General features: G+C 46.0%; 1 long non-coding RNA gene across 3 annotated transcripts in view; it reads right to left on the reverse strand.

Moving 5' to 3' along the window:
* The window catches only part of LOC146432558 (uncharacterized), a 30,308-nt gene extending 5,695 nt beyond the window's left edge, over positions 1-24,613 (reverse strand). For 2 of the 3 annotated variants that reach the window (XR_014854232.1, XR_014854231.1), the window contains exons 1-2: positions 24,161-24,613; positions 22,931-22,999 (exon numbers count right to left, since the gene is read on the reverse strand). This is a non-coding gene — a long non-coding RNA (uncharacterized LOC146432558). Of the gene's footprint in view, positions 1-22,930; positions 23,000-23,963 lie in introns of all 3 variants that reach the window. The other variant, XR_014854233.1, reaches the window with a different exon arrangement.
* Between the last annotated feature and the right edge of the window lie 10 nt (positions 24,614-24,623).

Consider the following 24,623-nt stretch of genomic DNA (forward strand, 5'->3'; position numbering starts at 1 on the left):
ATTTCCCAGTGGCAACACAAGAGGTGAAAAAAAGATCAGAGTGGGCTCACTCAGGGGATTTTCGTGTAAGTTCAGTGAAATCTGGTACTTCAGATAGCAGCTGCAGAGTCAAGGTATTGTATAGAGCTTGTGGCTTTCATTAAAAAGGACTTTCCCTGCCTTCATGGCAATAAGAAAAAGGTTTGACAATATTAATCTGAAGTCTTAGAAACTAAGGAAATAAAAAACCTCAAGCAATACGTTTAAATTGCTTTGATTTTTGCCTGTTGGAAATATTAGGAGCCCTCAAAAAAACCCTACGTGAGTGCTCAAAACTCATCTTTAATAGAAGAAATATCCTTTTCCACGAGAATTCAGATCTCTGCTAGAAACATCTCAAATCAACTCCTGAGTTACAGAAACACTAAAAAAGAATTAAGTTGGGTATTTTCATCTCCAAACACCACATTCCTCCCTCAGATATCACTGGAGAAGATGTTACTGCTAATGTCCTAGTTATAACCCTGCCAACACAGGGAGAATTTATAATATCCCATAAAGCCCTAACTATCGGAAAGGTCATTTTGGCATTAATACTGCTTGGGCATCACCGCTTCATTTGCTGACACTTTTACAGAGCCACGCTTGATTCCAGCATGGCTGCTGTAAAACCTTTACAGCAACGGCCTCAGCCTCCAAAAATCATCTTAAAAATCAAGAGCTGGAACATCTTCATCAGCAGATGCAGGTGGCCCCAAAAGGCTCTGCTCTGCCTCAATGTAAGGTCCCCCAAAACCCTGGGTGAGCACCCCAACCCACTGCCCTAGGTGGGATTTAATCTTCATCTGCAGCCCCGTTATTCCCAGCACCTTCAGAGCCCACTGGCGCTTGCTGCCTTGGCTAAATTAAAAGTCTCCTAATTTCATACAAAATTACCAACCCCTCTCCTTGCCCAGAAAGCCATTTCCTTAGTGCTAAAATAGCTAAATTAGTCTTGCTCGGCCTCGTAAAGGAGCTTGTCTTGTTTATTGAGCGATAAATACAAAGGTACAGTAACTAAATTCATCAGTCCCTAAACGCAGCCGTTGGGAATGGCCATTTCCACCATCCAATCTACGGCTGCATGAATATTTCAGAGTCCTTTTTCCCTTGGGTGCTCGCCTTATCTCTGGAGCCTAGATATTATTTTCTGCTTTTCAGCTTTTTGGATGTATTGGAGGAAATGTCATTATTTGGACCTGGGTGGATTACAGTTGACTTTCCTAAGCCAATTTATATTGGCAAGCTGCTGTTTTTAAAAACCCCTATAAATCACTCCCATGAATTTTAATAATATAACGTGGTTTCAAACATGCTCCCTTAATACGTGACACACTATTACAGGCGGCAATCGCTCCTCGGGTTGTGAACTCCGTTTTACTGTCACCTTCGGCGAGCGCCGCGGGGGACAAGTGATGCCTCAGCCAGAACCATGGAAATACCCCTTTCTGCCCCAAATTCCTTGTCATTGCAGAGATGGTAACTTAACAGTGAGACCTTAAAAGATGCTGGTGCAGAAATCATGGGGATTAGGACTATTTGCTGATATTTCACTAAATAAAGATATAAGATGCACCTCCAGAGTGCAACTCCAAGCTGGGATTCATGGCTCCAACTGGTCCAGAAACTCTAGCACCCCAGGAGATGAGGCTACACTTCCCCATCACATACTGGCTTATTTTGATGAGCTCTGTCCTCTTCTTGTACAAATTATATTTATTTTCTTCCCATCCCCATTGCAACAACGCCATGGTGTCTGTCAGTCCTCAAGGGGTATCTGTCAGTGGAGAGTGGTCTCCTGGTCAGAAGAAAAAGGGCTAAGAGGGATAAGGAATAAAAGCCAGGGCAAAGGGGAGGCCTTGGGAGACCTTTGTTAAGGAACCAGCTCACAGAACATCTGTGGATCATATGGAGGACCTGATGATGGGGTTTGATGCCCCTACGATGGCACTGGTGATGTCCCCATTGGAGAGTTGCTTGTTCATTTTGCCAGGTTTCAGCTGTACAGAAACAAAATATAAGAATATTCCAACCCAGGAAGTGTTCAAGGCCAGGTTGGAGCAGCCTGGTCTAGTGGAAGGTGTCGTTGCCTATGCCAGGGGGTTGGAACGGGATGGTCTTAAAGGCCCCTTCCAACCCACACCAGTTTGTGATTCTGTGAATGTAAGAACATCTGCAAGAAAGAGGATCGTTTAGAGATGGACTAATTGCAGGCAGGGAAAAAAATAATGAGCCAGACATCACTTTTTGGCTTATAAAAGCAGTGAGGGCTCCCCAGCACAGGATGCAGCAGGATGGGAGTAAAGGGAGAGCAAGGACCTCCTCAGACCTTGTCACTGCCTGCTCGGCTTCAGCCAGCACCACTGAGACCCAAAGCAATCCCGGGTTTAATATTCTGGGCAGAAAAAAAATAAAAATCCCATTTGTGCAGGCTTTTCAAAGGCTTTCGCTGTGATGATTTACCCTGAAATGTTGTCACGTTCATCATTAATCTATTTTTTCCCTTTTCTGTAACTTAACCTGCGACAAGCCGACATTGTAAGTGCTTGATTTTCCAAGAATAAATTACAGTTTCATAAATGGTATTTTGCTTCACTGCTCAATTTGCAAGTGAAATGATGCCAATTGCTTTGTTCACAGGATTTTATCTAGCACGAACAATACCATCCTCAAGATTTATTTATTTTTTAACCCTCAAGTTATTTTCGGAGCCTATATAACAGGGATACATGGAAAAGTACACGACAGGCCATATGTTTTGGCATTATCGACTAACCATGAGCAGATACAAGGGCCCACGTGCCTATAAAACATCGATCCAGGAATGAGATGTCACACACACAGAGAGCCACTGCCCAAAGAGAAAATAATCCCTTAGATCAAAAATATTTACAGTTGCCCCACGCTGGGTTAGAGTGCCCTGAGTGATTTTTTATATGCATGATTTATGATTTGGGGCTGGGAAATCAGCCCCCCCAGCTCCCCCCCAGTTTCTCCTAGGGACAACCAAGTTGCCTCATGGACCAGCAAATCCACAATGGGGTCTCCAAAACATGGGGTCCCTCAGCCCTGCTGAAAATATTATGGGTTTTACACCAGATTAATTTTTTTTTTCTTATCATGATAAAATTATGAGAAATAGGACAAAGCACCTCGGAGCTATTGATGTTTTTTAAATGCCAATTTAAATGTTTTTTAAATCCTCCCTGCTGGGGACACTAGGCTCTGCCCAGGGATAGCCAGGCCACACAGGTCAGGATATGTCACTATTAAACCTGGTAAAGCCTTTCATCAAATGAAGGCAAAGACAGAAAAAGTCCCTGCATGGGAAATGCTGTTACAATGTTTGGTTAACAGCCATGGCTTCTGCTAGGACTTTTTAAACTCGTGCTTTTAGGGGAGACCTAGGAGGAAATGCCCTCTTTGAGGAAAATTTTGGATGTTATTCACTTTTGGTATAAGACAAAAAGTGAATGGAAATTAGGAATGGGAACCTGGTGTTTGAGGTGTTTGCGCTCACCAATACATTGGGATGAGTTTGTGAAGAGCTTCATCTCCATCCTTTAACTGAGCTACTTCAGCAGAGCTGGCTAGCTCCTGGTTTTCCTGCCTTTGGTAAATCATTTAACCAAAACCACAGAGCTCTGAATCTGCAGATGACGTGGGCAGTAGAGGCAAAATTTGCATTTCCTATAGAGAAACTGAGGCACAAAGAGAATATTTGTCTTCTCCTTCAGATATGAAAATGTGTTTGCTCTCATCCCTCCTCTGCTTCTCACCCTGCTTCCCTCATCCCCCTGGATGAGACACCGGAAATGTTTTTGCTTTTCCCTTGCAAATGGATGCTTCAAGACAGTCCCAGACCTTTGGAGGCTTTGGATTTGGCACTGAACAAGGATAAATTTCTGATAACAAACCACATCACAAAACAGAATTGTCACCATTTTGCCAACCCCAAGAGGCAACATCGAAATCCCAGTGAAATTAAACATTCTCAGCCTGACAAAGTGTGCCCCAGTGTCCCTGCTGAGGGCATCACTAGATTGTTACAACATGGAAAACCAGAATAAAATTGCATTTAAAAGAATTGAGGGGTTGCCTACTACAGGTACTGTGCCTATGGGGTCCTTTGTGGCTTCCCTACACACAGGGCTGCTGGCCATGAGCTCCGGGCTACGGGGCTGGGCTGCTAATGGCTTTAAGCGGCGCTAATTGATCCGTGCAGTCACTGTAATTACGGCGCGGGATATGGTGGCAAAACACTGGCAGAGCATTAACTGCTGCGAGAGGAGAAATCCAAATCACGGGTGAATCGATCGTCGGGCAGCCGGCACTGACAGCCCCGGCCCTCAGCGCCGAGGATTTTCCAATGCGCTGAGGTTTTCTGCAGGAACGTGCTGATTTCAGGAATATTTGATGGGAAGAAGGGTGGCTGTTAGCTCTTTTAATCTATTTCTTTGCATTTTGCTTTCAAGCCCAGGCTGAGACACTGCACAGCTAACCGTGTTTGCCCCCGCTGCACTGGGCAGCCCCTAATCTAAAGGTGCCCAACAAAAAGCACTGGATATCTTTGCAATTAATTAGTCTTAATGACAAGCTCCTGCGGCATTAGTGCAGGGTGTTGTATAAGCCACAATGAAGAGCTGCTCTGGGTGTGCAACAGGGAACCGCTCTCATCCTTTTCCTAATGCAACTCATTGATTATTCTAATTAAAACATGCATTAGCAGGTACTTCTGATGGTGAGGGGTGGTGTGGGGCTGAGGGGGAGTGGGAGCAGCCCCCAGCTCCTGTCTGTGGACACAGGCTCCCAGCAAGAGCCTACGGATGGAAAGTGGAATGAGCAAGGGAAGAAGGGCTTTGGTCCGGGGACAGCGCTGGGAAGTGACAAGGTGTAGGAAGACGACATTGTTTTGCAGTAACCTCCCAACCTTCGTTAATACTGCTGTCACAGCGCCGACGTGCTGCGTTAATTAAAATGAATGGTACATGACAGAGCAATAATTCCATTATTTCTCCATGCTTGCACCTTCCTGTGCTCCATCCTGGAGGAGCGGGGGAGGGGGAGCAGGGGCAGGGGTGCCAGGACTGGGGTCCCTGGGCAGCCCAAGGTCCCTGACCTGCTGCCTCCTGTCAGGGACCTGATGCCAACAGCAACAAGGACGCTTGGGGCTGCACGGCTGCCGATCCCATCTGCACCCCGCACTGCTGCCACTGCAATTCCCTGCCCCTGCAGCCGTGAGGGTCTGCATGCCCCCTCTGCGCTGGGACACACCGAGGGCAAGGAGGGCCCTGGAGCCATGGAGAGCATCCAGTAAAGGGACAAACCCTTCTCTCCCGCAATTAGCAGCTGCAAGCAACGGAGAGGCATGGACTAATGGTGAATCAAGGGTTTTGCTAAAATGCCTCCTCTTCAGAGGCTGTTCTCCCCCCTCCCACACCTCTCCCTGCCTCTGTCCAACAGCATTCCCAAAAGACTAAACACCTTTGGTTTCCATGGCAGCCTGATTTTCAATGAGCATCCTTCAAGTCCTAACCAGAAAGAAAGTGTTTCATTAATGCATACAGGATACACTGGCATCTCCCCGGGGCGACAGTATCCTTCCCCCAAAACTAGCACCTTCTGCCCATAGCTCTTTTATTTTAGTGGATTGATGGACTGATGGAGCCATGAGAAGGGGCTGGCCAGCTCTGCCACTGACTCACAGAAGTTGGCTTAGAGAGGGAATTGAGCTGCTTTTGCTCAGGGGAAATTAAATAAAGAAAGTGATGTTGAGCATTGGGAGGTGGCACTCAGAGCTTCCCTCCACAGTGGCTGCCTCCTCTCCAGCCCATCAGGGACAGGACATTGACACCTCCCCAGCTGTCCCCTTCTGAGCTGTTGTGGATACCAATCTTCTGATTTTAGTTTGCCTGTTTCCATCCAGACTCTGCTTCTGTCTCCCATTTAACACAAGCCAAGCAATTTGCACACTCGCAATTTGCCATTTCATTTGGGTTTAACCCCATTTAGAGGCTCTGCCAGGCAGATGGTGCCCAGAGCTGGAGAACGGCAAACTAAGGAACTAATGATTTGAAGCATGGCACTTCAGTCCTGCAGGATTTCATCAGAAAGGGTCAAAGGACATTCCCTCCAGCCCAGGGGTGCCAGAGCAGGGCAAAGCAGGATGTGTTTGCTACGTGGTGTCCAAATAAAGTAACAGTTAAGCAGTACAAGTGAAAATTTTTTAGCAGAGGGTGCCTTGGGGAGGATGGGGAGGACGTGCTGAGGCAAAGCAACCCAGCCTTCACTACCCAGGAACCTTTCAAAGGTTTTTTAAGAGACCCCAGGTCACGGCACAGCCTTGGCCCTGGCTTTTCCCAGCCCAGAGGATAATTGCCGTCCAGCCGTGACGTACCCTTTCGCTGACCCCGCCGGGGTCCCAGCCACCCTCCAGGATCTGGCAAGGACAGATATACGGCTGGACCTCAGGGGGCTCCTAAAAGCAGGTCACGCCAAAACAATACAGCTTTGTCGGAGGCAAAGGGGGAACGAAGCCGCAGTCATCCCCGACTGCTGCTGCGGGATTTACTGCCTACAGATGGGATGGTGGTTGTGGATGATGCATCAAGCATCGCCCTGGGGCAGCCAGGGAACAGGGAGCTGAGAAAGTGCCCCCAACACTTGGTTTGGTTTTTGGTTTGTATGTGCAGCATCATCTTTAGCTGCAGTAGAGGCTGCTTTCTGGAGACCAGGATTTGGGAAGTCTCAGGTGGGTCCAGTGCTTGGCTGAGGTTCGCTGCTTGGACTCATTCCCACTCTTGGTGGGACATCTAAATCCAGAGCTACCAGAGCTGAGCTGAGTCCCAGAGCAGGATTTGTCCCCAGCAAGGTCTGCTCTGCCTTTTACATCACCCAACCATGGGATGAGCCTGACCATGTGGATTCAAGCATCTCAGAAGGACCTGGACCTCAGTCCTCCATCCCTGAAAGGAAAGTGGGATGCTGTCATGCCAGAGGCATGTATTTATTCACCATATTTATCCAACAGATTAGGAAAGAGCTATAGGGACATTATGAAGAGCCTGTCTATGCACCAAGGAATGGTCAAAGAACACCAAAGGTAAATGTAGACAAAGATGCTGCAAAGAATACAGTTGAGATAAAATGTATTATTTCTTACAAGATCATCTAATAAAGTTAAACTAAGCATATAACAACTGTGCACCTTAGCACCTCCCTCTCAACTTCGTTGGAGAGGACACACTTCATTAAGACTCAAAATCTTCAGACACACCAAAAAAAAAAAACCTAAACCCCAACCCAACCCATTTTGTTTCGTCCAGTGGTAATAAAGCCTTCTGCACTTCATGGCACCTTTTAACAGAGAAAAGCAACTTTTCCTAATCCTTCTGCAAAATCAGGGTATTTTTCACAGCCAAATTTCAGACCAGCCTTGCAGTTCTCTGCCTACCCTTTCTCCACCAGTCTGATGCATTTCCACAGCACAGGGCAGCCCATGAGCCCTCGCAGCAAAGCCTCTGGCGCTTCCATGAGGCAGCTCTCTCTCTTCCAGGAGAGAAAACCCATTAGAGCTCCCAAGAGCAGAAACACGTTGGAAGCCGGCAACATCGTTAAATGAATATTCATAAATTATTTTGCTACATAAACAATATTAATATCACACCTTCCACCTTCAAAAGCCTATCACAGGCAGGGGCTCATTAAGACCCCAGCAAAGACCACTTGCAGACTTTCAGTTACATGGAAACTCAGAGACTTTATTAAACACGAGCAATATATTTATTTTAATAGAGTACAAAGCCTGGATTTGGCCACCCTAAAACACCACTTGGAGCACTGAATCTCTGAATAACCCGATCAAACAAGGCTAATGTGTGCAATATATCTTGGGTGAGTAATATACAGCCACATTTCCTGCTCCATTTACCCAGTTTTAACTACACCTGACCTACTCTTATCCTAATAGAAAACGGCTGCTCTTCTCATTGCCCGTCCTCCACACATGTTTTTCTGATAATGACCAAAACTAAATCACTTCCCTTTCTCCTAAGTGCTGGGCACCAGCTGTCTTGTGACATTTAACTACAACAAGACCTTTTGCAGGACCTCCAGGTTAATTCTTGGGGCCCTGGACCTCCGCCCCTGTGTCCTGTCTCCATCCTGCATCCGGGCATCGGAACCAAGGCATTAGGTGAAGTACCAGGTCCTGCACTTGGGTCACAACAACCCCATGTGACATGACAGGCTTGGGAAAGAGTGGCTGGAATGCTGCCTGGCGGAAAATGTCCCGGGGCGCTGCTTGACAGCAAACATGAGTCAGAGTGTGCTCAGGTGGGCAAGAAGGCCAATGGTACCTGGCCCATATCAGCAATAATGTGGCCAGCAGGACCAGGGCAGTGAGTGCCTCCCTGTACTGGGTGCTGCTGAGGCACCTCCAGTCCTGGAATTGGTTTTGGGCCCCTCACTCCAAGATAGACAGTGAGGGTCTGGAGTGGGTCCAGAGAAGAGAACAGAGCTGGGAAGGGTCTGGAGCACCAGGAGCAGCTGAAGGAGCTGGGGGAGCTCAGCATGGAGGAAAGGAGGCTCAGGGGGAACCTTCTGGCTCTCCACAATTCCCTGACAGGAGGATAGAGCCAGGTGGGGGTCTGGCTCTGTTCCCAAGGAACAAGCAACAGGACAAGAGGGAACAGCCCCAAGCTGCACAAAGGGATCTTTACACTGGATATTGGGGAAAATTTCTTCATCAAAAGGGTTGGCCAGGATTAGAACCAGCTGCCAGGGGAAGTGGTGGAGTCACCATCCATGGAGGTGTTTAAAAGACGTGTAGATGCAGCACCTGGGGACATGGTTTAGAAATGAACCTGGTAGTGCTGGGTTAACAACTGGAGTCAATGATCTTAAAGGTCTTTTCCAACCTAAATGATTCCATGATTCTATGATCCCAGCCCCGTGGCATTTCCCTGTTTGGCCTCACCAAGAAGGTATGTGGACAAAAACCTGAGAGCTGCCTCAGCTCCTGCTGCCACCCTCTTTGTGAGCCAAGGTCTCCCTGCAGCAGCAAGGATGATGCTTGTCAGCAAGCACAATGCATCAGTTCGTGCCTGGGTGAGAGTTTCTCCCAGATCTGTGAGCATCACCTCACAGAGCAGGTTCAGCTTTGGCAGGGAAAAAAATCTGCTTCCAGCAGTGCTTTTGCCCCCCATGGAGCTTAGCTCAGAGTGATCCATCGAGGTGGATTTAAAGCTTCCTGAGCAGCATGTTTAAATGGCCAATTTGACCAGAAAACGTGCTTGATTCACAAGCACTGGCTGCGTTTCTCCAGTGCTGAGAAATCACAGCCATATTTCATTATCGTTACTAATTGCTATAAAGTATTATGGGGAGGCGATGGCACAGGCTGAAAGAAATATAAACCATTTGCAGACTATTGAGCCTGGAGAACATTTCCCAAGCTTGCTTAGGGGTGCAGAAATCGGTGCTCGGTGCAAATAAATGAGCAAAAGCATTTTCCGAAGGAATTAGCGCATGGCACGAGCAAATTGCAGCAATTGTGTCTCTTCTTTCTATGCACTGAATTGCCTCTATAATTCCCCATCATTTAGTTGCATAAATCTTGCACAAATAAACCAGCAATTTGCATATGCACAGAAAAGAAATTATAGAAACACGAGGAAAGAAGTTATATTTTTCCTTCATGAGCTGGAAATAAATATGCATTGCTTACTGCCTAAGCTGTGTTTGGCCCAGCTCAGAAATAAAAATTTAGGAAACCCTTTAATTTTCAATAATAAATACATATCAGAGAATGAAACAAAAAAATTGTACCATATGGAAGCCACAAGTTTCTGGGTTGTTGCATCATGAAGTGCGATGGCAGAGCTGTGTGTGCATGCAGAGGAAGCAGTGTGATCACAGAATCCTAGAAAGGTTTGGGTTGGGAGGGACCTAAAGGATCAGCTGGCTCCAAACCCCTGCCATCTTCCACTAGACCAGGCTGCTCTAGACCATGGGTCACACCAATGTCTTCATGACTGGTCGAGGGACGCAGCTCACCACGACTGACAAGAAGAGAAATGCAGAGAGGTGAATGCAGCTGCCTGTGGTGCAGCTCAATCAAACACTGAATAAATGCAGAGGCTCTTAGGGAAGCAAACATCTCTTGAAGGCAACACCTCCTTTACGAATCATCTTGATTTTTAGCCACGAAATGCCTGTTTGTTGTGATTTCTACAGAGGACTCTGAGGTTTCACTACTACAAAAATCCCAGGGTCAAGACCAGAAGCACTGAAATTCTATCTCCAAATTATTGAGCCATAACGCACTGTCTGGCCTTAGACCCCACGGGTGGACCAAGGCACCAGTGGGCAGCAGGGTAGGAGCAGCTCAGACTGTTCGTCATGCTGGTGGAAGCTTCCCAGAGGAGCAAAACAGCTGTTTCTGATTAACTCCCTGTGTGACTGATCTCATTCTGGAATAAGAGGGTGTTATTCCAAAACACCATAATCCTCTTCCAAATGACTTAATCGCATTTGGAATAATGTGCTTTTCTTCCAAAACATTCATATAGGAAGAAAATCGGGAGTGAAAAAAATCAATCAGAAACAGCCTTTGGAATAACACCTCGTGCAGAAGAGCTCTCAGTGGGGACATGTGATACTGCGCTGGTTTACAAAGATTTAACAAATCACCATTTGCAGTAATTCCTGCAGGCTGGGAGAGCAGCACGACTGAGAGGCACATGGCATCTCCTCTTCCTCACTTTGCCTCCAAAGCTTTGGAGCTCCAAAACAATCCCACCATGCACTGGTGCCTCAGGCACTCCAACATGTCCCTCGTGCTCCCTGTGGACCATATTTAGCTGCAACATTGCTGCAAACCCACTGCTCAGGGATGGTCACTCAGGCCAAGTTGGAAAGCTAAAAGAAGGTAGGAACACCCAGACTGTGTCCCAAGAAGGTGACACCAACATCCACTGGCTCCCATACCAAACCAATTCTCTCTCTCCTCTGCAATTCCCACACCACTGGGGCAAGAAGGCTGTGGCATCAAGGAGGAGAAAGAAGCAGAGACCTGGGATGAAAGCACAAGCTCTCACATCTTTCATCCATTAACTAATCATTCCTCCTGCACACCACATGTGCCGATTCATCATAGGTGATCAATACCTTCCTTGAGGCCCCAGGATGATGAACGTCTCTGCTGATATTCAAATGACCTTGACAGAACAGGGGCAGCTCCCTCAGGCACAGGTCAAAGAGCCAAGACTGAAGCATCATGTAAGATGATACATGGTCCCAAGATCTCTCTGTAAGGCACAGAGAAATGTTTTTGGCTAGAAAGCTTCTCCAGAACCACGAAGGAAGATTTTAGGTCATGCAGAGGCTGAAAGATAATGCTGGACCAAGCAGACCTGGATCTTGTGTGCCAGGCTGGAGCAGAAGGCTGTGACAGCCACCTGCAATAGGGCAAAGTGGTTCCTATCCTGTGCTCTTGCTCTGGGCTTAGGGTGAACTCATGGCCTCTCTGTGTGGAGTTAAGAGATGGAGTCACAGGTTGGGACCTCCATTCTTCACAGAGACCAAGAGTTGATGTGCTCCTGCATGGCTTCTCTCTCAGGTGTAGTTTCTTGCTCAGTCCCTATGGCCATTACCTGTGGCAGGGTAAGGACCAACTCTCAACCTCTCCAGAACACTGTGCATCTCACCAACCCAGCAGGTCCCAGGAGCTGCCATGAGGAACTGTTGCTTTAGCTACAGCTCTCCCCTTTGCCTATATCCAGCAATGCCAGCAGGAAAATAAATTCCAGTCCCATTCCATGTGCACTGCAAACCAGGTTCACCCCTGTGGGGTGCCCATGGACTACATACAACATGTAGGGTTTATTTTTCTCAGAGGAGGAAAAAAAAGATTACCAAAGATAACTAAAGCAGCCCCCCACCTTCAAGAAAGCAAAAGCCAATCCTTTAAGATAGTTTTGTCCTGCAGAGATCCACATTTTGCCCCAAAAATGATAACTGAAAAAAATGCTGAGAACTGGCAAAGCTCATACAGTAGTAGCTTGCGTGATTTAGGTTAAAAATAATTGCTGTCCAGGCTCATCTGCCTGACATAAGTAATTAGATCACAGAGTACTTATAAGCTGCCATTTCCTATGAGCATATTTTAACATGGCCTTTATCGTTTGACCTTTATATCTGCAGAGGCTTCATCCACTCCCTGCTGCTGTGATGGATTTATTTTTGAAGATTGGGCTCAGGCTTGCCAGTCCTCAGGCAAGGATGTGGCACAGGAGACAGATTACAGCCCCAGCAGCTTCTGCAGCAAGGAGAGAGCCTCTCTTTATGAGATGTGCCAGATTTGGACCCTGCTGCAGCTCCCCCAAAATTAATCTGCAGGGTTAAATTATTGTTTGCACCAAGAGAAATTACTGATGGGCACTAGAAAGGGTTAGGCAATGTAGAACTGGTGGAATATGGCAACAACACCGCTGAAAGGGAATGGTCCTTATTATAGGAGATATATTCATATATCTCATATATTCATAGTTTCAAAAAGAAAGCATTCATACATTTTCCCCCTGAAAATGGAAATGTGGAGATCCCTTCTTGTACATCTCAAAAGCAGGAGATGTGCTTCCTGGCTCATAGGTGAAGCAGCTCCCTGATTTCCAAAGCCCAGAGAAGGCCAAAAGCAAAATGCTAAGAAGAAAAGAATCCAAGAGAATTAGATCACTGTCACTTTTTTCAGCCACAGAAACAGCTACAAGGAGACACTGATCCCATGCACAACAAACCCTATAGACACAGAGCAGGGACTTGAGTCCTCCACAGCTGAACAGCTCTGAGTAAATTAAAAACCTCCAAACGAATCAAACACATCAACTACTTTCTTTCTGTTTTTATGAATCCCAGACTTGGGTAGGCTCCCTCTTCCCATCAGCATCCCTTGAGAAGCAATTTGACTTTGCTCGAGTTGTCAGATTTGTAAAATAACAGATTTCATTTTTACACCGCACTCAATTTTTTTATGAAATCTACCTTCCTTTTAAAAGACATTTTTAAACTCCCCTCACAACTGATGGATTTGGTTTTCTTTTATTGTCAGAGCTTCCTTAATGACATTAAGGCTCTACATTTGAAGGGATTTAATGTTTTCAGGGCCTTTTAATGTCTCCAAGAACAGAAATCTTGTCCCTCTCTTCATGCAGATGAAGTGAGACACTGGGGTCAGGGTTATTTTGGGAGAACTCACAAAGAGGTTGCCTTCTTTAGGGGACCAGGCTGAAAATCCTGGAAGCTTCCAGCCAGGTACTCTTCCTGAAGCAGAACAGTAACACTGAGTCTCACCTCCATCTGACAATAGTGAGACCTCTCCTATCCAGATTCTCTAGCACTCCACACCTTTGGAGTAGGTGGAAAAGCCAACAGGGCAATTCATCCCTTGCCACTGGCAGGACATGACATGAAAAGATGCTGTACCATCCACTCAACCAGTGCTCCCTTCCTACCACATCTTGAGCAAGCCACCAGTCCATTTGCCATGGTTTCCTGATGGTAGCTTGAGGTGGATTTGAGGAGCTGAGAAGGAGCATCAGTCCCATACAAAAGACAGGGCTGTTTTAGATCTCCCGCTGCTTTCAGGAGTGGTACACATAGGAACAACTGCTGCAAACCAGAGCTGTTTCCCATCAGGTATTCAAAGCCAAGGGTCTTTTCCAAGTTCCACAGAAGTTTGTCTCATCTGTGAGTTTGTCTGTTTTAAGGGAAGGCAGAATATCTCTTAATAGGATTTCAGGACCGGTTTATCTATCAAGGACAAAATCCCACTACGAGACAACATCACTGAGAGATTATCCTGTGTTCTCTGAAGGAGAGAGCACAAGATTATCCTGAAATGAGGCTTATTTCTGTTGAGGTAATGAGAGATAATTGGTAACCCCCTCTGCATAGCTGGGTGACCCAGCAAGCACTCCCAAAGTAGAAAAGCAGCAGCATTTCCAAAGGGAAGGAATCCAAGGTCTGATGTGGACTCAATCTGAAAGAAAAACTTCTGGAAAGGATCAGGGCAAGGCCATGAATTTATGAAGTAGTTGTTCGGCTGACTCTAATTTTTAAAGCATTATTATCCTTTTAGCAGGGCTGTCGGGTAGATGGAAGCCAGAGCCAGTGTGATGAAGAGCAGCTGAATAGCGATTTGCAGCAATTCCTCCTGCCTTCCACACTTCTTTTCTGCAGAGCAGCGAGCCAAATTGCTTGTAACCAGCTTACTGCAGCCTGAAACGCTGCAAAAAGAGAAATTTCTGGGCTGGTGGTGTGAGGAATGCAGAGGGAAAATGAAAAAGGCAGAGAAACACCAAGGGCAAGTCCCGAGATCCACTGGCATTCCAAAGCCCAAAGCCAGACGGGTGTTGGAAATATTTCCTTCAAATTCTTGGAGATTCTTTCTAGACTGACCCAAATGGGGCAAACCAAAGAGACATTTCTGCAGATTTAAATGCATTTTGTGTGCCCTTGCAGCAAACCCTCATCTTGCTCACAGCTGTGTCATCTGCATTTCTCCAACAAAAGCAGCCCAGTCAGATGCAGCACCTCCCTAACCTTCCAGGTGCTCAAAAGCCACCTTCCAAGTAATGCAATCAAAATAATCCAGCTAAAAGCCTTGCTTCTGGCCTAGACTGACATGAATTTTTTCTAATAAAAGTAAAGCTCTGTGGGACAACTAATGGGTGCTTATTAGTACAGGCAATGGCCTATTCAATCACCCATACAGAGAAACTAATGGGGATTGATGGCCGAAATACAGGATGAGGATTTACCTCGAAAGAAACAGCCAATAGGTTGGTAATCACATTAATCTTAGGTATCAATGGGGAAAGTTCATACCTGGCTAATAAAGAGATAAACAAAATATGTGGAGAATAGCATCACTGGGCCCCTGGGGGGTTTAATGTTATTGCTGTGGCAGCAGGTGGGCTGCCAGAGATGTTCTGGGAAAGAGTTAGAAAGTAGCAGAACCCACATGATGCAAGAAAGCAGCTGAAAAACCTCTGGATAAACCTTTGCTCTCAGTAAGAGAGTAGGTTTAGATTAGATATTAGGAAGGAATTCTTCCCTGTGATGGTGGTGAGACACTGGAATAGACTGCCCAGGGAAGTTGTGGATGCCCCATCCCTGGAAGTATTTAAGGCCAAGCTGGATGGAGTGCTGAGCAACCTGGTCTAGAGGAAGGTCTCCTTACCCATGGCAGGAGATTTGGAACTAGGTGATCATTAAAGTCCCTTTCAACCCAAACCATTCTATGATCCTTTGGACCTTTTTTTAAAATCACCTTGCAGACAATCCTACCTTTCCCTGCTTCATCTCCTCCCTTCAGTAAATGCTTCCCTAGACTTTTCTAAAACCCAAGATGTTTATACCTTTGTGCTAGAGCTGATGGAGGAATGGAGTGATTTGCTGAACTGAAGGAAGGGCATGTGCACCTCTGGGGCTTTTAAGTCACTCTTCCCTGCAACAAACCAGTCCTTGATCTCCACCCTCCCATTTCCTTCCCTTTGAAAGGCCTCTGACCGGATCACAGATGGCAATTCCTAAGTGACAGATCCTAATGTCATTATTGATGACAAACCAGATGTCCAGGGAGATATAATGCTCCTTTTAATCCAAAATTCATCAAGAGCCTCACCTTTGTAGTTTAGGGTGAGTGCAAAGGTATCTTGATGGGACAGGGTTGCAGCCACACTTTTTTTCCCTCTTGCCTCAGTTTTCCTTTGTGCAGCATGGCTGGAAGTGACTAAACCAGACACCAAAGGGGTCCTGCTCTCAATAGCAGCATCATTAAAATGCTACAAAAATCTCTCTTGAACTTTACAAGGGCCTGGGAAGCCACATGCTGTATGTGACAGGGTGTGTATGACCCTCAAGCCATTATAATGTGCTGCTCCTGCTCCGTGTTGCATTTCAGGTACTTAATTCCAAGTTGAGAAAGAAAGAATTCCTGTTTTGGGTTATGGAGCAGTCCTGACTCCTAATGTATCAGTTTGTCTCCTACCTGACAGCTAAATACAACATATTTTTCCATAGATTAAGTGTTGTATAGTTCTCCTGCTATAAGGTACAGCAACTGGATAAAAAAGGAATGACATGGGATCAGCATAAGCAGGAGATGCAGTGTGGACCACAGCTAGTTAGCAGCAGGTAAAACACCACAGGTGACTTGTTCCCACTAATATTTTAAAACAAGAGCTCTCATGCTCATTATCTCTCTTGGAGACAGGGAAAAAATCCCAACAGCCTTTGTGGCAGTGAAGACAAAGCTTTGCTCGGTGGGAGATGTTCTATACAGCATAATGTATGCCGGGAGCAATCCTGGTGTTTTATGGGCCCGCTTAGTGTGAAGTGCAAAACAGGCTTGGGGCTCAGGCTGCATTATTCATGGGGGACCTTAAATATTTCAGTGTGAGGCTGAGGTAGGAATAACGTAACGATAGCGTATTGTCCTCTTTCTTCCCCTAAAATCATTGTTTGTGTTTAAGAAGGCAAGTGGGGAATCTTTCCCTTTCAGTGTAATGCTATGCACTGACACATTCCAGGGAAAAGCAGGAGAGCAGTGAGGCAAACCCCACCGTCCCTCCAAGGGAGAGGGAATTGTCCCTTAGCCTCCCAGCTCCCAAGGAAATATTTCCTTCTTTAGAAAAGTAGTAACTCAGCGCCTGACATGTATATTTGGAGATGATTCACCAGTTTTGTTCATGAAGGGACACATCAGCAGGTGGGTGTGCAGACAAAGAAAGTTTCTGGCAGTTTTTCCCCTTCAAAGCAGCGGAATTATTTCCATGCCACTCTCCAATCACTCTCATGTGTATGACCTGCTTGATCAGAAGCAATGGCTGGTTCACAGCAGCACAGTGAGAATAACCCAGAATTGCACTATTTGGGGTAACGTGGTCAGAGGGCAGAGGCAGGTGAGGAGGCAGAGCTGCCTCTGTGCAGATCCGCTGCTGCCATCAGCCGGCAGCTGGAATCCAGCACAGGCCTCTCCCTGGGACAAGAGCTAAAGCAGACACAATGCTCACCACTTATGCCAAGCCCCTCCTTGGCTGTTTTCACTGTGAAGAGGCATCCCTTGGCTCAAAAAGGAGCAACGCAGCAGATGGGATGCTCTGACACAGAGGAAGGCTGGACCTCTCCAGGCAAAACTTGCCTTTAAGTGCTGCTTTATCCTCTCCAACACCACAGAGATGAGTCAGAGATGCTTAAGGACAAGCCTGACTGCATCCCAGGCTGGGTATTTTAGAGCTCAGCAGGAGTGGGATCATTCAGGAAGCTCCTTATATACTGTTCACACAGTGCTGAAGTTGGACCAGAGCTTCAGGGTCCAGTTTCTTTGCAGACAGCCTGGGTCTTGTTATTTATCCCTACAGCTCTAGTCTGGTGTTGAGACTTTTGAGGAGTGAGGTTTGGCCAAACTTCAAATAATCAGTTATTTCAGATAACATGATTCTGGCCAGAGCTACATGAGATTCCAGACCTTTCTCACTTCTGTTTCCCTTCCTGCAAAGATAAATCTTGGCAGCTATCTCTTGCACGAGATAAAACAGAACCAGCTCCCCACATCTGACACAGCTGAAGCGCAGTAAAATCCCTGTTTCTGCTCTTTTTGGAATCATCAGAAAGAAACTCAAGTGACTTCCCCAACAGTGAGAAATCCTGAGATTTCAATTATGATGTTTAAACTCGCCCATGTTCCTTCTCATCTCAACCTTAGATCAAGGTTCATAGCCAGAAATTCACATTCCATAGCTAGAAAACCTTACACTAGCCCACTGTATCAGTTTATTTGCGTCCTGTTTACATGTGCTGGGCTTCCTACATGAAGTCATTTGCAACCAGTCCCTTCCAAAACAAAGCTGCACAGGTTTTCCTTTGAAGTCAGCCCTCCAAAGGTGGAGAGACATAGGGCTCAAATGCTTCTGAGATAACAGCCTTTTATTTATCGGGAGATGTTGCTGCCTCTGGGACAACTGCTGCACATCCACAGGTCTCCTAGATGACTGATACGACCATTTTGCAGACTTCCTTTTTGTTTAGATTAAATTAACAGGCACAGCTGTTGCCCTTTTTGAGAAGATGTAGAACACAGAGATTGCTGTGAAGGACTGGGCATGATCTGCACACATCCCATGCCAGAGCACTCGGCTTCCTCCAGCAAGAGCATTCCTGAGAGCCAAAACCTGATGCAGCCCCTGCACTGTCCTGGGTATTCCCATACCATTTATCTCCTTGGCAAAGCTGCAAAGCTCTCATTTGGGAAGTGAGGAAGAAGCCACAGGTCCCCCTTTGCTGCAGGGGTGTCCCTGCAGAACCACACGTTCCCTGTGCCACCACACAGGTGCAGCACAGACATGAGGGGTGCTGCCACCCCCAGCTCCTGCCAGAACTGACCCAGAGGCTCACTCCTGACCTGGCTTGGGTTGGAGTCCATGACCTAGAGGTGAACTGCTCTATATCCCATATCCAGTCTCCCACTGAGTTTATTTTCTGGTGTGGCAGATCAAAGACTGCTGTAAGGAGAAAATCTATCAAAGGCTCAGCACCCTAACATAGATCCAGCTTGCTTTTATGTTTACTTTTAACAAGCATACTCCTTCCTATTGTTCAGCAATCCCTTTAAAATGGACAATTATCAGATTTCCCTATTAATAGGAAATATCAGGCAATCATAAATCTTAAAACATACTACTATCTGCAAATTGCATGTATCACATTATGGAAAAACCAACCTGTGGAGGAAAGCTATGACCATGTCTTGGCTCAGCAGCTGGTTTTAATTTCAGCAGAGGATCCCTTGGCTTCCCAGCATCCAGCAGCACTGCTCTTCCCACTGCTTCCCTGTAAGCACTGCAAAACTCCAGTGCAGGCCTCACACATCACACACTACAGCAATTCACTGCTGCAATCAATAGGGAGAACCTCTGCATCTAAGACAATGACTGCCAGTCCCTCACTGCATCTGCCTTGTCTTTCATCCCATCCAAGAATGGTTTGGATTGGAAAGGACCTTAAATATCATCCCATTCCACCCCCCTGCCACGGACAGGAACACCTTCCAATAGACCAGGTTGCTCTAAGCCCTGTCCAATGTGTTTGGAAGAAGTGGAAAGTTATTTTATTTCCCCCATACAGTGACCTACACAAAGCTGAAGCTGGACTCAAATGACTGGTGGACACACTGCCTTTCAAGTCCTGGTATCTCCCTTATGGTACACAGAGCAAAAGAATAAGAGCACATGGACCAAAAAATAATCACAAGTTAGCCTTGCAATTAAAGCAACAGACTGGAATTCAGGAATTCCAGGTGGGATTCTGGTCTCCTCAATCTAAAAAGTTTGGAATCTAAAGTAGCTATAAGGGCAAATGTGAGTTTTGCTACAGTTTACAAGTGGCTTTGGGTAAATTGCTTAACCACCCTCAAGCCCATTTTACTGGGATGTCACATGAATTAGCTGGTATTTTGGAAGCTCTTAAATCCATGTAACTCACATGTCACAATTGAATGTGATCCTGCTTTTAGATCAGAATAACAGTAATTCAGAACTGAGCACATTTTGTTTTGATTTTCCTAAGACTCTCTGAATTCACTGAGACAAGTGACAGAGAAATATGATTCACCACATTCACGACTATTTCCAGAATGGTTTACTTTAATCTGAGCAATTGGAAAAACGTTAAAGGCAAAACTGCTTTACCCAGCTGACTTTAAAAGGTTGTTTCACTCCACATTTCTGTTTTCAATAAACATCCCAGGATAAAAACATCCCCTGCAGCAGATCTATGCAAAGGACAAAAAGGCGTTAAATCCAAAGTGGGGGCGGGTGGAAGAGATAAATAGTTTACTTCTATTATCTTTACCATATGTTCTATTCCAACTGGATACACATAAACAGCATGCAATCTTCAAGCTCAGCTTTAGACTCTTTGAAGTGACCTGACCATACTACTGATTTATTTCAAACTAACCTTTCTCTTTGAACCTTAGGTCAAGGTTAATTCCATAATAAAACATACCTTATACAGCTGCCTGTTCCTGTGGTGCTAGCAAGGAAAGAAGCCCTCAGTCATAAGCATTTGTTTCACTGAGTGTGGTATTGTATTTCTATTTTCCCTTCCCTGTATTAATTTCCTTCACAGACCCTAGTTAAGGGGGGAAAAAAACCTCTTTTCCGGTCCATGAGATCAATTTTAAACACACTGGAATTAAATGAAGACATTTAAGCCACATTTCTTTGCTGAAATGCATCCGCCAACACCAGAAACTATTTTTATTACAGTCTATGTTTAATAATCAGATCTTCAATTTCATAAGAAGCCACAAAGCTACATTATTCAAACTCCTGCACTGGCAACGACCCTTTCAGTATCTTTTACAAAACCATCTTTGCACTGAATCACAGCAAATCACCAAGGATAGCTTTTCTATCTAGGAAAATAAAATGGGGGGAAAAAAACACATTTGAAAGGCACTTCTCAAAAAACCAAAGGAGAGCTCCTTGCCAGTGCCCCAGCCAATCTTGCCTGCCTGCAGGTATCGAAACACTCCATGCAGGGGTGCAAAGGTGTGGGACAAAGCTTGGGATGTGGGATGCAGTCACTAAGAAATGCTAAGGTACACAACATATTGCTCATCAGGCTGTTTTTAAGAGGACTGGAAAGAGGCTTTTGAATTTCAGCCTCCAGCCCACGGTATACACTCACAGCACCTAATTAAAAAACAGCAACACCAAAGCTAAACCAGCAGCTGTTCCACATTTCTCATGACTCCAGAGCCTTGTCAGTATGGTGCCTCTTGGAGCTGTCGGGAGAGGGATGAGTAGAAACCTTTGTTTGGGTTTGGGGTTTCTGCAAGGCACAGGCTGGAAAACCTTATCTGCTGTAGCTAACCCTGGGGGAAATTGTGCTTCCCCTCCAAAGGAACGACAACTTTATCCAAGCTTATCCTCCCATTTTGCAGGCCTGAGTCTACAGTGGTTGATGATACTAGGATCTTCAGCACACCAAGGGGCACCTCCCCTAAAACAGCCCCAAAAGCTGTCAGCACTTCATCTCTGGCTTAGGGGCAGCTTTGTTAAACAGGGTTTAGCCCAATGTTAAACGAGTTTGAGCAGGCAGCACTCTCGAGCAGCATCGATACAGCAAACTTGTTATCTCATCAATATCTGTCATTGCCGAACGCAGCTGAGCTTGCCGTAATGGAAGCACCATCCATTTGGAATCCCAAAGGCAGGCGTCAGTTTTGGATCAATGCTCTCAGGATCCCCATTAACTACTACAATGCTGGTGATGTTTTAGATGTATTTGGGGTTAATTTCTTTAAGGCAGAACAAGGCCACAGAAGGTCTTTCACTGCATTTGGACTCTCTTAGAGTAATATAAAAAGTGTTGGCACAGTAAGCCAAGCATACCCAGAACTGATGTGGTTCCAAGGAAAACCTTTTCCCTCCGGCTCTGCATTCCCATTTCACCACACTGTCTCTTTCGGGTTCTCCTCAGGGACTACTGCCTATTCCCACTCTTTAATCACATGCCAGGATGCCCCATTCCCTACAGCAGGGCCCCAAATGGCAGTGCCATGCATGTCCTGCTCTCCACTCCATGCTCTGTCCCAAAACCACAGCCCCAGGCCTGCTGTGAGGTAAAAGATACAGCATGCAGAAATTCCTGAACAGGAGACCAACACATCTTTTGCTACATGGAGTGTCTTTACCTGTCCTGCAGGAGCAATACTCCTCTCTCCTCTACCACAGTAACTGGTATTTTAAATGACAGCACTGGAATTATCAGTTCAAGAGCTCAAAATAACAATGTAAAATTCCACCCAAACACATTGAAAGAGACATCTCTACCATTTTCCAATCTTTTTATCCAGTGCAAAAAAATATTACGTCTAATGATTTATTAGTGAATGAAATCAGCCAATTAGACAGCCAAGGACTGATTTTTCAAAAGGATTGCACAGAACAATTTAATATCATGGGAGATAATAAACATATCCTGAGCTGGATCACTGAATGATGTCGCTAACAGCCTGTCAGAGATATCAGTTATTTACAGCAGAATAAGGCACCACATCAGATAAAGTAAAATACATCCTCTCAAGGATATAGAAATATGGAAGGGAATCACTCCAGCTGCATTTTAAGTCTGGGTAATTTCCATAACTCCTGAGAAAAGAGTTTGTGTGGTGCTAGTTCTCTTCTGAAGGCACCCATCCATGCTGGTGGCCTTTAGGAAACCCTCTGGCGCAAGCACGTTAAAAATAACACAGACTTCATAGACCAGACAATGTTTTAAAGACAAAAACATGTAAAGGTATCTACTAAATTGGGTAATGTAAACTAAAGGCACCCTTAAAATAATTTTGTCTACATGTTGCCATTAAATATGTCAGACCCAAGCAAATACTTGTGCTGTCCTAGAAATGATGGCTTCTTATTGCAGCCTTTTTGATGCAGCTGCTATGGAAAGATGCTTTTTTGATAATCTAGTAAAAAGCAAGTAAACAAAGCTACAACTCAATTCATTTATATATATCATTGTGAAATATCTTACAATTTAATGCAATTGGGCAGAGGCTATGATCTATCTGCTTCTATCCAGGATTTTGAAACCTCATAATTATTAAATCTAAGCAGAATTATTAAAACCTTCAAGCCATTCAACTGGATGAGTAAGAACAGGAATTCAGCACTTGGGAATGAAGTTCCCATTTTGTTTGCTTTGATACCAGTTTGCCCTTAGACAGGATGTAACACAGCTGGTGTTCCTGTTCAGGAAGGCTGCAAACTGCAGCTCTAGCTATCTCTGGAGATCCAGCTATGAGATGAGAGCCCAGTAACAGATATCCACAACTGACCTTAGCATTTTCCTGAGCATCTGTGCAGTGCCTGTATCAGTTACTTCATGGATATGTGGAATATCCCTCCTGAATGAAGAAACCAAGGTGTTAGAAGACATCCAATATGGCTACATATTTCCAAAATTGCACTCAGGGTACCAACAGCATTGGAGTTGAGGAGACTTCCACCCTGATGATGGGGATTTCTAAAACATTTTGAGACTGGAAAGATGTTTCACAGCATTAACACCACACCAGCATTCCAAGGAGGAACACTGAGCCTCAATCTCAGGCAACATAGTGCTTGAAACCTGGTGAAGAGGTTCAATTAAAAAGTGAATTCCTCTCCCTTAATCCTGCAATGCCAGCCTGCAGAGATGACTCAAACAAACTTGGATTCTTTCTTGAGACTACAAGTTTGGATGATAAAGGGAACTGTTGAGGAGTAATGATATCTACGTGTTTTTGACTTAAGTAAGTCTGTTAAAATTAGAGCTACATAAAACTGAATTTGTCAAAAAAAGCAGACTCCCTGGATGGCTGGCTAATCTGTGTTGCTGTTTTACATGAATGCAATGCCCAAACTGAGAGTTTGCATCTGTTATACCTCAGTAGTTGAATACAGGGGCCTGGGACCCTCCTGATGCTGTGCAGAGGATGGGGCACAATCCATCTGACATGGCCACAGTGCAACTGACTACACTGTCGCTGTCCCCTGCCTTGGGGTCCTGATGTGCTGGCGCTGTGGGTAGAGAGAGTTGGCATCCCCCTCCACATCCTCCCTGCTCCATGGGCCACTGGCCTAACCTGGTCTATACCTGAGGGGAAGGTGACATTTTACCCCCCAGCCTTTAACCCCTTCCAGTCTCTGAGAGGAAGATTGCTCCCTTTACCCCTTCAGGTCACTACGTGAGAAGAAGATGCTGTTGTACCCTGTAGGCCTCTCAGAGTCTCCACCTGAAGAGAAAGCACCATTTCCCCATAGACCTCTCCCAGTCTCTACCTGTGAGGAAGATGCCATTTCCCCATGTACCCCTCTTCCAATCTCTACCTGAGGGCAAGGAGCCATTCCCGTCTATACCCCTCTCCTGATCTCTCCCCGAGGGAAATTCACACAGCCATGGCCCGCTGTACCCCTCTCTTGATCAACACCTGAGGGGATGGCGCCATTTTCCCACTGCATCTCTCACAGTCTCTACCTGACGGGAAAGCACCACTCCCTCCTCATACCCTTCTTCAGGTCATTACCTGAGGTAAAGGTGACACTCCCTCTCGTATCCCTCTTCCGATTTCTGCCTGATGAGAAGGCGCTACTGTCCCTGAAACTTCTCCCGGCCTCTGCCTGAGGGGAAAATGCCCCTGCCCCTTTGTACCCCTCTCCCGCTCTCTGAGGGGAAAATGCCACTGCTCCCTGTACTCCTCTCCCGCTCTCTGCCTGAGGGGAAAATGCCACTGCCCCCTGTACCCCTCTCCCGCTCTCTGAGGGGAAAATGCCACTGCCCTCTGTAACTCTGTCCCGCTCTCTGCCGGAGGGGAAGATGCCACTGCCCCCTGTAACCGTGTTCGGCTTCTACCCGAGGCGAAGGCGAATGCGCCATCCCCGCAAACCCCGTCCCTCCTCCCCGTCCCCACGCAACGGCCACAACAGCCGGCCGCCCCCGCTCCCGGCGTCGCACGGACCGGCAGCTCCCGAGCGGAGCGGAGCGGGGCG

Source organism: Lichenostomus cassidix, chromosome 10 (genome assembly GCF_008360975.1).
Source record: "Lichenostomus cassidix isolate B80296 chromosome 10, HeHo_3.0, whole genome shotgun sequence".
NCBI lineage: Eukaryota > Metazoa > Chordata > Aves > Passeriformes > Meliphagidae > Lichenostomus > Lichenostomus cassidix.